This window comes from Adiantum capillus-veneris, chromosome 20, assembly GCF_014529385.1.
Source record: "Adiantum capillus-veneris isolate H3 chromosome 20, ASM1452938v2, whole genome shotgun sequence".
Classification (NCBI taxonomy): domain Eukaryota; kingdom Viridiplantae; phylum Streptophyta; class Polypodiopsida; order Polypodiales; family Pteridaceae; genus Adiantum; species Adiantum capillus-veneris.
In genome coordinates, this window is record NC_140950.1 from 34,477,478 (window position 1) to 34,489,675 (window position 12,198).

Consider the following 12,198-nt stretch of genomic DNA (forward strand, 5'->3'; position numbering starts at 1 on the left):
AGGTAGAAAAGTATAAAGAAACACTTCCTGATGAAGCCACATTTCAAGCTATTCGAAATAATCTTAAGCAAAACCCCCCCCCCCCCCTCCCCCCCCCCCCAAACACCCCCCCCCCCCAACCCCCCCACCCCCCCCCCAAACCCCCCCTCCCAACCCCCCCCCCCCCCCCCCCCCCCCCCCCCCCCCATTCCTTGTCTGTCTTCTCTCTCCTCCTCACGTACACAAACACTTCTTTTGTTTATAGTCATGGACTGCTGAAAAGGATGACTTTCTTCGTCGTCGAAGAAGACAGTTCCGTGGTAGGGATGTAGCTCTAGGACAATATCTTCCTAGTTTATGCGAGGCACCCATCCTAATCTTCCACAACAGAATGTCACCAGAGGGGAATACTACAACCTATGCTTTCAAGACATTATCTCTCTTCTTAGGTGGTCCAATGCAGCCACAAAATGCTGACAAAGTAATCCTCATCGACAAGGTTTTTGGGAGAGAATGTTTTGGTTACTCGCCAGGATATACTGGGGGCCGTGCAGCATATTACTACACATACACAACAATGTAATTATCTTTAGGGAAAGAAAACCCTACTGAACTCTTAGAGTATGGCAAACATTTAATGATCAGATACAAGGGCGAGGTTCCAAATGATATTTGAAAATCATCAAAATGTTGAAATAGTTGTGGTACATATTGAATTTAATTGTACAAGAATTTGGGGTACATCGATCGTCTAAACTCTAACTCTCTTGTTCCACCGATGATTGGCATATTGCATTGTTTCTCTCCACCTAGTTTGACTTTCAAGAGAACTTGAGTTGTTGAATGCGTCTACTCGCTTTCTTTTCTGAATTTGCAAATGTCTGATTGTCTGTACGGTTGCTGAAGAGGCCGATACTTGCTTTTGTTGCATGCGATGAATGATTCTACGATAAAACCACTGAAATAACTCCTTTAGACTATTTGCCTTATTTTGAGAGCCTCCATGTTGTGTATGTCTAAAGTAGGCATTTGTAGCCATGTAATGAGACTTCTCCAGGCCTTGTGTGTTCCATATACCTGGATTCCCATACTTTTGGATGAAGTATGGCAAATGATTAAAAATAATGTGCTGCAAAAGAAGAAATTTATTTAGAAATTTAAGCACACACTTAGTACTAAGACTATATGAGGCACTTTGAATTTACCATATAATGAGTGATTTGAGTGTCAGTCCATGCTATCTTGAAGGATTTTTTCAGCAGCTGAAGGTTCTGTTTAAACTTGCTGAGATTATCCTACGACCAATCATCATTCTCACACATTTGAAATAATATGTCAATGGAACGCCACACATCACCCTTTGCATTGCGGTTGTTGGCTCTTGGTCTTTCACTGCTAAATGAAGTTTTTTCCAGTGCATATACTCAACTTTGCTAATGTAGGTAGAGTGATATACTCTCCCTCGCTTTGTTAGCTTCACATCTTTCATACCTTGAGGTTTAGATAGAAAACGATATGCATTGACCCCACCTTTGGATGGTTTGCAAGGTACATCTTTCTCATTGGTTGACCTTTTTTCGTCCCACTGTATTTTCACATTGCCCCCATGTAGACCAATATCTGTCAAAACTAGGTCCAAAGCCTCTAGAGCGACTTGTCGTTCAGATGACTTTTTTATTTTCCAAGCAAACCCAATGTACAGACATAGCAACTTCTCTACAATTCGGCAGAGAGAATGCATTGTACAAATATGGACATTAACAAGTGGTATATTCAGAACTGGTTGGAAATTAGAGTCTTCATTGTGACGAGTAGGAGCCTTTCGCCACCACTTTGGGTCCATCACTTTTGCAGGTTCCATGCAATACAAGCATGGAGACTTTGCCATGGCACCCATTCCACAATTATACATACACTTAAGTGTTTTGAGGTCACCTGCAAGATGCCATTGAACTTGAAAGTCTCCTCTCCCATCTAAAACCAATACCCCTCCTCGATTCATTTGCCTATCAATCATATCTGGAATAGGGGTTTTATGGAACAGCCAAAATAAAATGTCATGGTCTTCTTTATTTACTTGCAAGATCAATCCTTATGAGATACAAAAATTAAATCTAAAATTTAGGTACAATAGAGGGCTTGCTAGAGCTGCAAAATTGGAGATAACTAGATTACCTGAAATGTACCAAGCCACCATATGTTTGTTTCTGATTGAACACTAAAGTATGAAGGGTCATCAGTGGGACATTTGGAAAGGGCCCTATTCATTAATGTGATTGTAACTCGCTCTAGCTTCTTCTCTTTAAGAATCTCACACTCATCTAGCTTCAAAACAAAAGGTAGAACGCCACATGTCTCTTCGAATGTGATATTGTAGAACTCTACCATTCTAGTTTGCAGCAAAGTGAGGTCCATGAAAATATTGTTGTACTCATCATAAGTGACAGTAGTTCCCTGTGAGCTATAAATATCTTGAATATGAAATGGACATCCAATGAAGTTTGTCTGTTCATTATTGAGCTGTAGTCTTTCCTTCCAAACACTTGCAGCTATTGGTAAAAGCTTAGATTTTATTCCCTTCTTCACAAACATGGAAGAGATAGACTGTTGAATAGCTGAGTAACCTCGTTTACTAACTCCTAGGGAGTCCAATGTACCCTGTATATGCTTGGCAGGCACTGCATTCTTTGAAATGAATCTGTCAATGACATCTCGTTGCAAAACCTTAAACTTTTTGTCATGCATGGTATCCTTTGCAAGACCACTAGTTATCAATGGCTTTAAGTGCTTTCCTACATTGAACTTCGGGTCTATGTTTTCTTTATCTGGATAGATAAAATCTCTACAAAGAAAGCATAACTAACATAAACAAACACTTAGATTAATTTATATTAATAAGACAGTTTACAATGCTTACCTCAATGCTTGGATTCTTTTCTTAAGACCACTAGATCCTACCTTCAACGTTTCAAGATTCCGTAGTTTCTTCTTACGTACATGAGTGCCTAACATTGTCTCCTTGTTTTGTAATGACCATATCTTTGTTTGCAAGACGTGTGATTCTTGTGTGCACTGCATTAAAGTCTTTTGGTCCTCATGATGCAAGTTTGAATGTCTTTGAATCTCATTTGCTTGATGCTTCACCATGTCTTTATAAGTTTCTGATTTGTTGTTTAGAGCTTTACAGTAGCCAAGCAATCCATTCTCTCCATAACCTGCAAAGCTCAATAAGTTAGTTGGATTTGAAAATGTTGGGAAAGCATTTGTCATGGGATTCAATGGATAGAGTGATCCTTTTGTCCAAATATATAAGTGTTTTTCTCCTTCTGCTCTGAGTCTCTCTGTCATGAGTAGTGTCACTTTGATGTTAGTCTTTCCTCGCTTACACACTTGCGTATATTGGGGATCCAGGTCAATGTGTAGATGATAGAACGGTCTCTTGAGGAGGACATTTGTCGGGGTGGAAGAAGAAGCCATGTGTGCAACATGGCAAGAAAGGGAGGATTTCTTTAAGGTCAGTGCACAAGCACTGCGAGAGTAAGGAGAGAGAAGGTTTGGAAGGATATTTCCTTTACTCATACATTCCATGTGCAAGAAAATCCCTCCAATTCTAGGACGTTCACTAAATGCAACTGAAAATGATTTATTCTTCAATCATCACGACCATTATGACATTATGGCAAGAATCTACTTGTAATTACACTTTTCAAATGGTTATTCCAACTTTACATTTGCTTTTACCACACCTATTTTCTAGAGAGAGAAATTCACAATTCTATTTTTCTTAGAAGGCCCTCCAAATGACCTCCAAAATTTCCTAATGTGGAATAACTTGCAATGGTATTGTCCAAATCCTTTCCACATGTTGTTTTTGTAGCCGCCAATCTGCATGTTGTCTAGCCGCAGACAATATCTGCCATATCTCCTTTCTTCATCGTCTTTTGGCTAATCTCATCACATGGTCAATCTGACTTTGTTTGACTTGTTCCTTGCGATGTGACCTGCACATTAGTTTTTGATACGTCCATTGGTGTAGCTCCTCTAAACTATTTTCTTTGTCCGCACCACCTCCATGTCGAGTGTGACGACAATAACCAGTACGAGCTTGGTAGTGGTTTTTCTCCATGCCCTGTGTAGACCAAACACCCAAGCTGCCATATTGCCTTGCAAACCAAGGCATGTGATTACAGATAATGTGTTACACACAACGCATGCAAACATTATAAGGATGAGTATTTGCAATTCAAAATATTATCATGTCATCAAACCAGTTACAATAGTGAGTAATATGTTGATTTGTCCACTCACTTATGAATGTCTTGTGGAAGGTCTCCACAACTGCTTGAAATTCTGTATAGTCTCCATCAATCCATGAGTTCAATTTGCAAAACTTGAATAATGCGTCCAAGGTTTTTCATACCTTCGCTTTCCGAGTCCCCTGCACCATTGTCTGCATGGTAACTACAACATGGTGCAGATTTTCCACCTATTTATCGTAATGCTTGTCTTTCTTGCGCACTTTGCATTTTGCATTGTCTTCCAGTTGTGGGTACCGAAAGGAAGAGTCGGGCTTTCACACCACCAATGGACAGCTTCTTTGGAACATCCCGACCATTTTTTGATCTCTTCTCATCCTGGTCTATCTTAACATGTCCTCCATGCAAACCCATTTCTGAGAAGATCGTCTTTAAGGCTGAGATTGCCCTTTGCTTTGCAGAGAGAGGTCAAGTGGTCTAGGCAAAATAGATGTAGAGAAACATTAGTTTTTCTATTATTCTACAAAGTGCATGCATTGGGGATATGTGTACTCTAGATAGTGGGATATCCAAAATGGGTCGAAAGTTAGGGTCGCATAGATGCTTATTTGAAGCTCTTCTCCAAAATGGTTTGTCAAGGATGTGAGCCCCTCCCATGCAGTACAAGCAAGGGATTTTGCTTGTTGCTCCTTTGTAAACTTTGTAAATGCATTCCAAGGTTTTTAGGTCTCCAGCCATGTGCCACTCTACATTGTAGGATCCAATGCCCTCCACATCCAGTTTTTCAACTGAAACATAACAATGAGTTATCTTAAACATAACTTCTACGCACCTTGAACGTCGCAAGAAGGAAAATGTTGTGCTCAAATTGCACACTAAAGTTTCGAGGATCATTTGGTCCAATGCTTGCATCTAGAGATCTATTCATAAGTGTGATTGTGACTCACTCGACCTTTGCCTCCTTTACAAACTTGCACTCATCTAGCTTGATGACAAACTTCAGGACGTAGTTGCACTCTTTAGGAGTAACATCGAACAATTGCACAATGTATGATTGCATCGCTATCATATCATAAAAAATATTTTTATAATTGTCATAGACCATTTCTTCTCCTTTTGGTGATTTGGATGGCGATACAATGTGGAAAGGACTTCCTAGCTTTTGAAGCACATCCTCGTTGACTTCCCGTCTTGTTTTTTGAATAGATAAAGGGTTTTGAAGTAGCGTGTGCTTGATACGGAACTTTTTGACTTGTCTTTGCACAGACCTAAGTAAGAGGACTTAGGAATTAAAATCCTTTTCTAGTGGAACAGCACTGTAAATGATGCTACATACTTAAAAATGGCAGCATATCCCTTATTTGATATACCGGCTTTATCCAAAATTGATTGAACATCCCGTGCAGAGAGTTGGTTCTCCTGTAAAAGGCTATCAAGCTGTTTAACAACGATCTTACCATAGCGCTTATCATCCAAGAGACCAGCTACGTTTTTGTGATTCAATATGAGCCCATAATGGCTCGAGAAGGTGGTTGTGGTGCGCTCCACTTACTTGTCAGGGTAAAGCAAAGATCTGCGCAAGCATGTTAGCAGTAAGAGATGTGAGAGTTTATGAATATAAACTTAAGAAGAATAAATGCACTCACTTGATGGCTTGCACTCTTTTCTTGATTCCTTCCGAGCCATCTTTCAAGTCCTCGATGTCTCTTAGTTTTCTTTCTCTTTCGCGAAGACCTAGCACTATTTTTTTTCTCTGAGTTGTTGTGTAAACTCCTTGATGGTCTCCTTGCTGCCTTCAACTTGTTTAGCACATTGCATGACTTTTTGGTGTAAGCAGACATTCTCGTTGTATAGAATATCTCTCTTTTCTTACATGAACGTCATTTCTTGCAGTCAATTGCTTAGTGTAACCATACAAGCCATGGTGGCCATCTCTGACATAGTTCACTAAGGATGTAATATCCTTAAAAGGTGGAGTGGTGTTTGTGACGACATGTTTTGGAAACATTCTCCAATCCAGCCAAAGGTCCACATTTGCGATTGAAGACTAGCAATTTGAATATCGTGCGCGCGTGAGAGAATTCAGGAGAAATGTGGGGGAAGAAGGAGGCAAGGAAACAGAGCTTAGTTTTCAAAAACGCAGAAGATTGAGATATTTAGAATTGAATTTAGTAGCTGCCACACACAATGAATGTTATCATGACTGGAATACTTTTTGGGTTTTTTAATAAACATACCTTGCATGAATAAGATATCCAGATTTTAGAAAACATGTATGAAAAAGGGTTAAAATGAATTTTCTATTATCTCTCTCTACGCTGACATGGCATTTCTTACAAGGCCCAAATTTGAGTCCAAACTTTTCCTGATGCTCAAATAGGTGGTAGTGTTGTTGAGGAAAAAGTAGTGACCATTAACTCAAAAATAGCCCAAAAATTGCGATCATTCACTGGCATACCAACAACTTGCCAAAAATAGCCAAAATTCATACGCATGACAAAAATAACATACGTGATGAAAATTAGAATTGTAACTCAAAACCAAAAGAGAATTAGCCAGAGATTTTGAGATATCAAAATGGACATTTCTGGAAACTCCCACAAACAAATCACGATCCTATCCTCACATTCGAATCTACAATTTCAAAATCACTCTAAAGTGTTCTTAAATCACATCAATCTACACAACCACTCACTTCTAGAATACCAAACCAGCATAAAAAACATAGGATTAAAAACCATCTATAGAGACAAACTTTTCATACATAATACATTTCACTCACACAAAACTTCTTCAAATTCTCCCTAAAACCTATTCGAAACCTATCCGTAAAACAAAGCTCATTAAGGTGAAAAAATCTAGGAGTTTTTTCATCAAAACCAAACTTTGTTTATGGAATCTAGACATCTTAAAACATGATTTGAAATACTAATTCCATGAAAAAAAATATGAAGAAACAAATTTTGATACTAGCCTATTACATTCTAAAAAGAGAATGTTAGAGAATATGCGTAATGGGGCCGATATCAACAACATGCCAAGAAGAGGTAGATATATGAATTTTTTATTGGTAGAGGTCAAGAAAGAGCTAACTGTACAAGGTATAAGTACAACTACTATACTTGTGCTAAGTATCAACACTTTCTTTGTGCCCAAATAATGTTAAAACTGAAGTGCCCAAAGGTAAGATTGTAGTAGACCCAATTTTGGGGTGAGTGATTACTAGGAGCACCGAGGCCGTCATTGAGGAGTTACCAAATAATTTGGTCAATCAAACAAAGCAAATTGAAGAGGCTCAAACATGGGAAAAGCAAAGATCCATCTGGAAGAATAAGGAGTGGATGAATGGTCAAGAATATGCCAAAGAAGCTTGAATGATCAAAGGCAAAAACCATCCAACGAATTTTACTGAAGGCTCTAGAGGCTCTTGAAAAGGACCTCTAAGGGAAATAATCTAGTGGGAGATGTTGGGAAAGAATTTGAGGAAACAGCAAAGGGCTTAGAGGAGCACTTAGAGGAGGATGCCCAGAAATTTAAGGTAGACTTACCTGAGGCTGATAAATGAGATCCGGGGATGAAAAATGTGCATAAGGATCCATAAGCTAGAAGACTCATGAGGCATCATGACAATTCGGGGACAATTAGGCATGGCGTTGCAAGGACAATTATGCAAAAGGGAGACCATTGAGTTTGGATAGTAGCACTAGAAATGAACAAGACTAGATCTATGTCATGGTTTGTGAGCAAATTCAGAGATTTACTAATGAACTAGATGGACTTTGCCAAAGGTTGCCAGTGTTTTAAGGAAGCAAAGAAAGAAAGGATCAAATGCAATTGATATGGATTTATCTGAGATCAAATATGATGAAGTGCCGGTCATACTAATTGATTATAAGATCAAGAAATAGTGGTAGCCAAAGGCCATCATAATTAGAAGCTTGAAATTCACTATTCACTACAGCAAAAGAAAGTGTTATCGACGCATATATCGATGCTGCCCGTCGCTATGAGCGTCGCTATACGCGTCGCTGTGAAACCAGTCGCTATTAGCGACGTTGATAGCCACGCGTATAGCGACGTGCATAGCGACCCATATAGCGACGACCATAGCAGAAAATTTTTTTCTTGGGCAGAGGGCAGGTAGCCTGGCCTGTGCCCAGTTAAAAGATGGACACAGCCATAGCCAAACTTCCTGCCCTCTACCCAAGAAAGCGAGCAGCACCAAAATATCAACCATGCTCCCGTGCGCAGAAATTTCGGCAGAGTTCCCTTTGTTTTTACATAAACTTTTCAAAAAAAACCATATCATGTATACACCTCCTACATGCTATCCATGTAGGATCTCAAATGAGATTTAAGGCCAATGAAAGACAACCGTACCAACTGACAAGCATAGCCATAACCTAAAAGCATAACCATAACGAACCATAACCATAACTTAAAACCATAACCGGCTATAATCACTTTGATCAAAACCATAATGCAGATAACCATAACCATAAACAAAATTAACAATAACCATAAGCATAACCAGAAAGAGAAACAATAACTGTCTATACAATGACAATGACAATAATCATAACCATAAGGGAAACAATAACTGTCTGAACACTAACTGTTTGTACAAAAAAGAGACACAGAAGCATGTCTGTGTCTCACAAAGCATATAGATGAAATCTGGTCCACTAATGACTAGGCGTCGCAACTTGCACATATGACAACTCACAAAATTAGTATTGATATTACTTCACATATACTGACTTAATTAAATCAACTCACACATATTAACGTCTCACCTCAAGCGATCAGCAAGACTGTAAGGCCTCCCAGTCTACAGGCTCTCCTGAAGCTTCAAGATCATTCAGTACTTCATAGATACCTCTGTGATATCCATCTGACTCCTCCTCGTGTAATGGAGCTCGATGCATCGCAAGATTCTGCGTTTATACAAAAATCAAAGTAATAAGAATACATGATTCATCGCGTTTTAAAAAATGCCATAGTTAAGATTGGATTAGAAACTCACAAACTCATAGCGAAAGGTGTCGAAGCCTCCGCTGCCAAGATGAGATGTTCCCCTAGTCATCTGTCGTACCTGCGCGGCCTCACGCTGCTGTCTGAACCGCGTGGTCGCTGTCCACTCATCCTTCCTGATCTGCAGCCACGTCTCGTGTGGGATGCCCGAAGGCTTCGACGAGCCGGTCCTGAAAGCCTTCCGAGCTGCATACCGTCGATGTTTGATGGTGTCCCGTGCAACACCCTTGATCCACCGCGTCGAAACAACGGAAGAACCCGGAGCATGCTGGTACTCTCTCAGGATGGTCTCCACTATGTAAGTGACTTTTTCCTTTTCTTGCTGATCCCAAGACGTCAGAATGCTGGTCGAAAACTGTAGCTCCACGAGCTGGAGAATCCGCTGTCGCATCTCAGTCCCGACTCTATCCATGTCAACAGAACCATCTCCCCGTACAGTATAGAGCTTGGAGGCACTAGGATCGTGTGCCCCCCAAGGTGTGCCAAGAGGTGTGTCGAGAGGTGTGCTTGGGTAATACGGGGGTCGTCAGCGAGGAGGGGTCGAAGCATTTGTGGACCCTCCTCCACAGCAACCACCACCTCCACCTGACGATCGCCGAGATCGGCGAATGCGCCTGTGCTGCGGAGATGAAGACGTACCCGCCTCTGCCCCACCCCTAGGTGTCGAAGCGGCCGTGATGGGAGAAGAAGGCGTCGTACCCATAGGCGTCCTGAACCCAGTAGGCATCCCCCCCCCTAGGCGTCGGTCCCTCGGGTGTGAAGCCCGGAGGCGTAGTACCCGTGCCTCTGGCTACCCAGTACTGAGAATCCTCTGCCATCTGAGCAGGCATCATCCGTGTAACGAAGCCCATGAATGCATCTGCACTCATGGAAGCAGGATCTGGAATCTCGTCTGCCGTACTAAAGTTCTGCACAAAGAAAGTAAAATAAAGCGTCAGAACACAATTGTTTAAAATTACTTTAAGCTTAATTTTAAATCAAAGTCTTCACACAAACACTTACAGGCCTAGGCCTCGACGAGTGAGGCATCATCGATAAGATCTTGCACCGTATCATCGTCTATCTCTAATTGCAAACATAACTCTGCCCCAACTCGTTCTGGCAGATTGTCTTCATCCATTGCATCTTCATCTACAAGTGTCAATTCTGGCTCGTCTGCGTCATCCCTCATATATCTGTCAGCTTCCTCTTCCATACCTTCGTCCATCTCATCTAATGTCACAGTAGTATGGACGTCGTCTGACTGACTTTCCTCTAGGAGATCTTGCCCTTCAAATACTTGTTTATTTCTTGGAGCAACCTGAACCACAAACCACCATTGTCGCTCTCGAGGGTCCGGTACAAAGACCACTTGCTCGCAATGTTCGGGGAGAGCAAATGTGTCACTCGCATCTGTCCAAGTCTTTGTAGAATCTATTTGCAAAAGTTTGTTTCCATCTCTGCGTATCGCTGCATTGCGACCAGAAGTAATCACCTTGAACCACTTCACATCCAACAAAAACATCTCAAACCGCCTGAAGCTTACTTTCAGGATATCTGACACCAGACCACAATAATCCAGATTGCTAGTGCTCTCATTCGTGTCTCTAGCACTGGCCATGCTCTTTTGCATGAAACTAACCATTACCCCACTGTCAAACGTGTTTCTTCTGCTGTCAATTTTTTGTGTTCTGAAATGCTTTCCATGCGACCACAGTGCCATGTATGTATGATACTTCCAGTCACATCCAATAGCCAGCTCTTCCTCTTCTAGAGATATGGGTTCTCCGATCTGTCGAGCTGCTCTCACTGTCTTGTCCAACCATGCCATTGTAGGGAATTCATGTAGAGGAGCGAGTAAGCCTCTAGTCGTTCGACTTCGCCTGAAATCCTGTCGCTCTAGATTGCGTCTCTCTTTCTCTTCTTCGTACCTTTCAAGCCATTTTTGCATCGGTGCTGAATTTAGTATCCAGAACTTCATGATCTTTTCTCGCATGGCCAGGTTCATTTTCTTCGGCACCCCTTGCCCTTGCGGCTCCTCTCCCACCAGTCTTGCATCCTCCTCATCGCTCCACAATCGAGGCATTTCTGGGTCAGAAACGGATAGAAATTCGGTCGTCAATACAAGAGACTCTTGCACCAGCCATCCTTCTGCCATGCTCCCCTCTGGACGCGCTTTTTGGCGAACAGAACCCTTAAGTGTTTTCATGAACCGCTCTAGAAAGAACATCCAACGGTTGTGGACTGTACCTGCCACTGCAACCTCATCTACTACATGGACGAGCAAGTGCATTTGGATAGTTAGGCAGCTCGTGGGTAGATACTTCTCAATCATGCAAACTGCCTCAATGGAGTTAGCCCTTGCGACTGCAATAGATTCCTCCCGTATCTCCTTGGAAGAGATCCATCGCACTAGCTCTAAAATCTTGTATATGCAGGTCCGCACTTCCTCTGTTAAACACCCCTTGATCGCAATTGGAAGAATGAATTGCAAGAACTTATGCCAGTCGTGCGATTTCAACCCTGACAGTTGATCGTCACGGGTGAATGCTGTCTTGAGACATCGCATATATCCTGTTGGCGTCCTGAACTCTGAAATCACCCTTTTCACTTGTCGCTCTTCGTTTTTTAGCAATACCCATGGCGCTCTTGGAAGTTTTGTTTGACCAGCTGCATTGGTGAAAGGCCACAGATCTGGCATCTTTCCAACCGACTGCAAATCATCTCGTGAAGCTTGATTGTCTTTCATTCCCATGATTGTCTTCCAGAGGAGCTCTCCCACATTCTTGAATATATGCATTGGATCCAGCAAATGGTTAATTAGTAGATCACCCCAGTACGGCAACGTATGGAGAATGGACAAACGTTTCATTCCTGGAACAGGTTGCCCCTCATGTTGCTCCCATCGGCGACGCCACTCTTGTACATGCATAGGACGACATTCGACGCG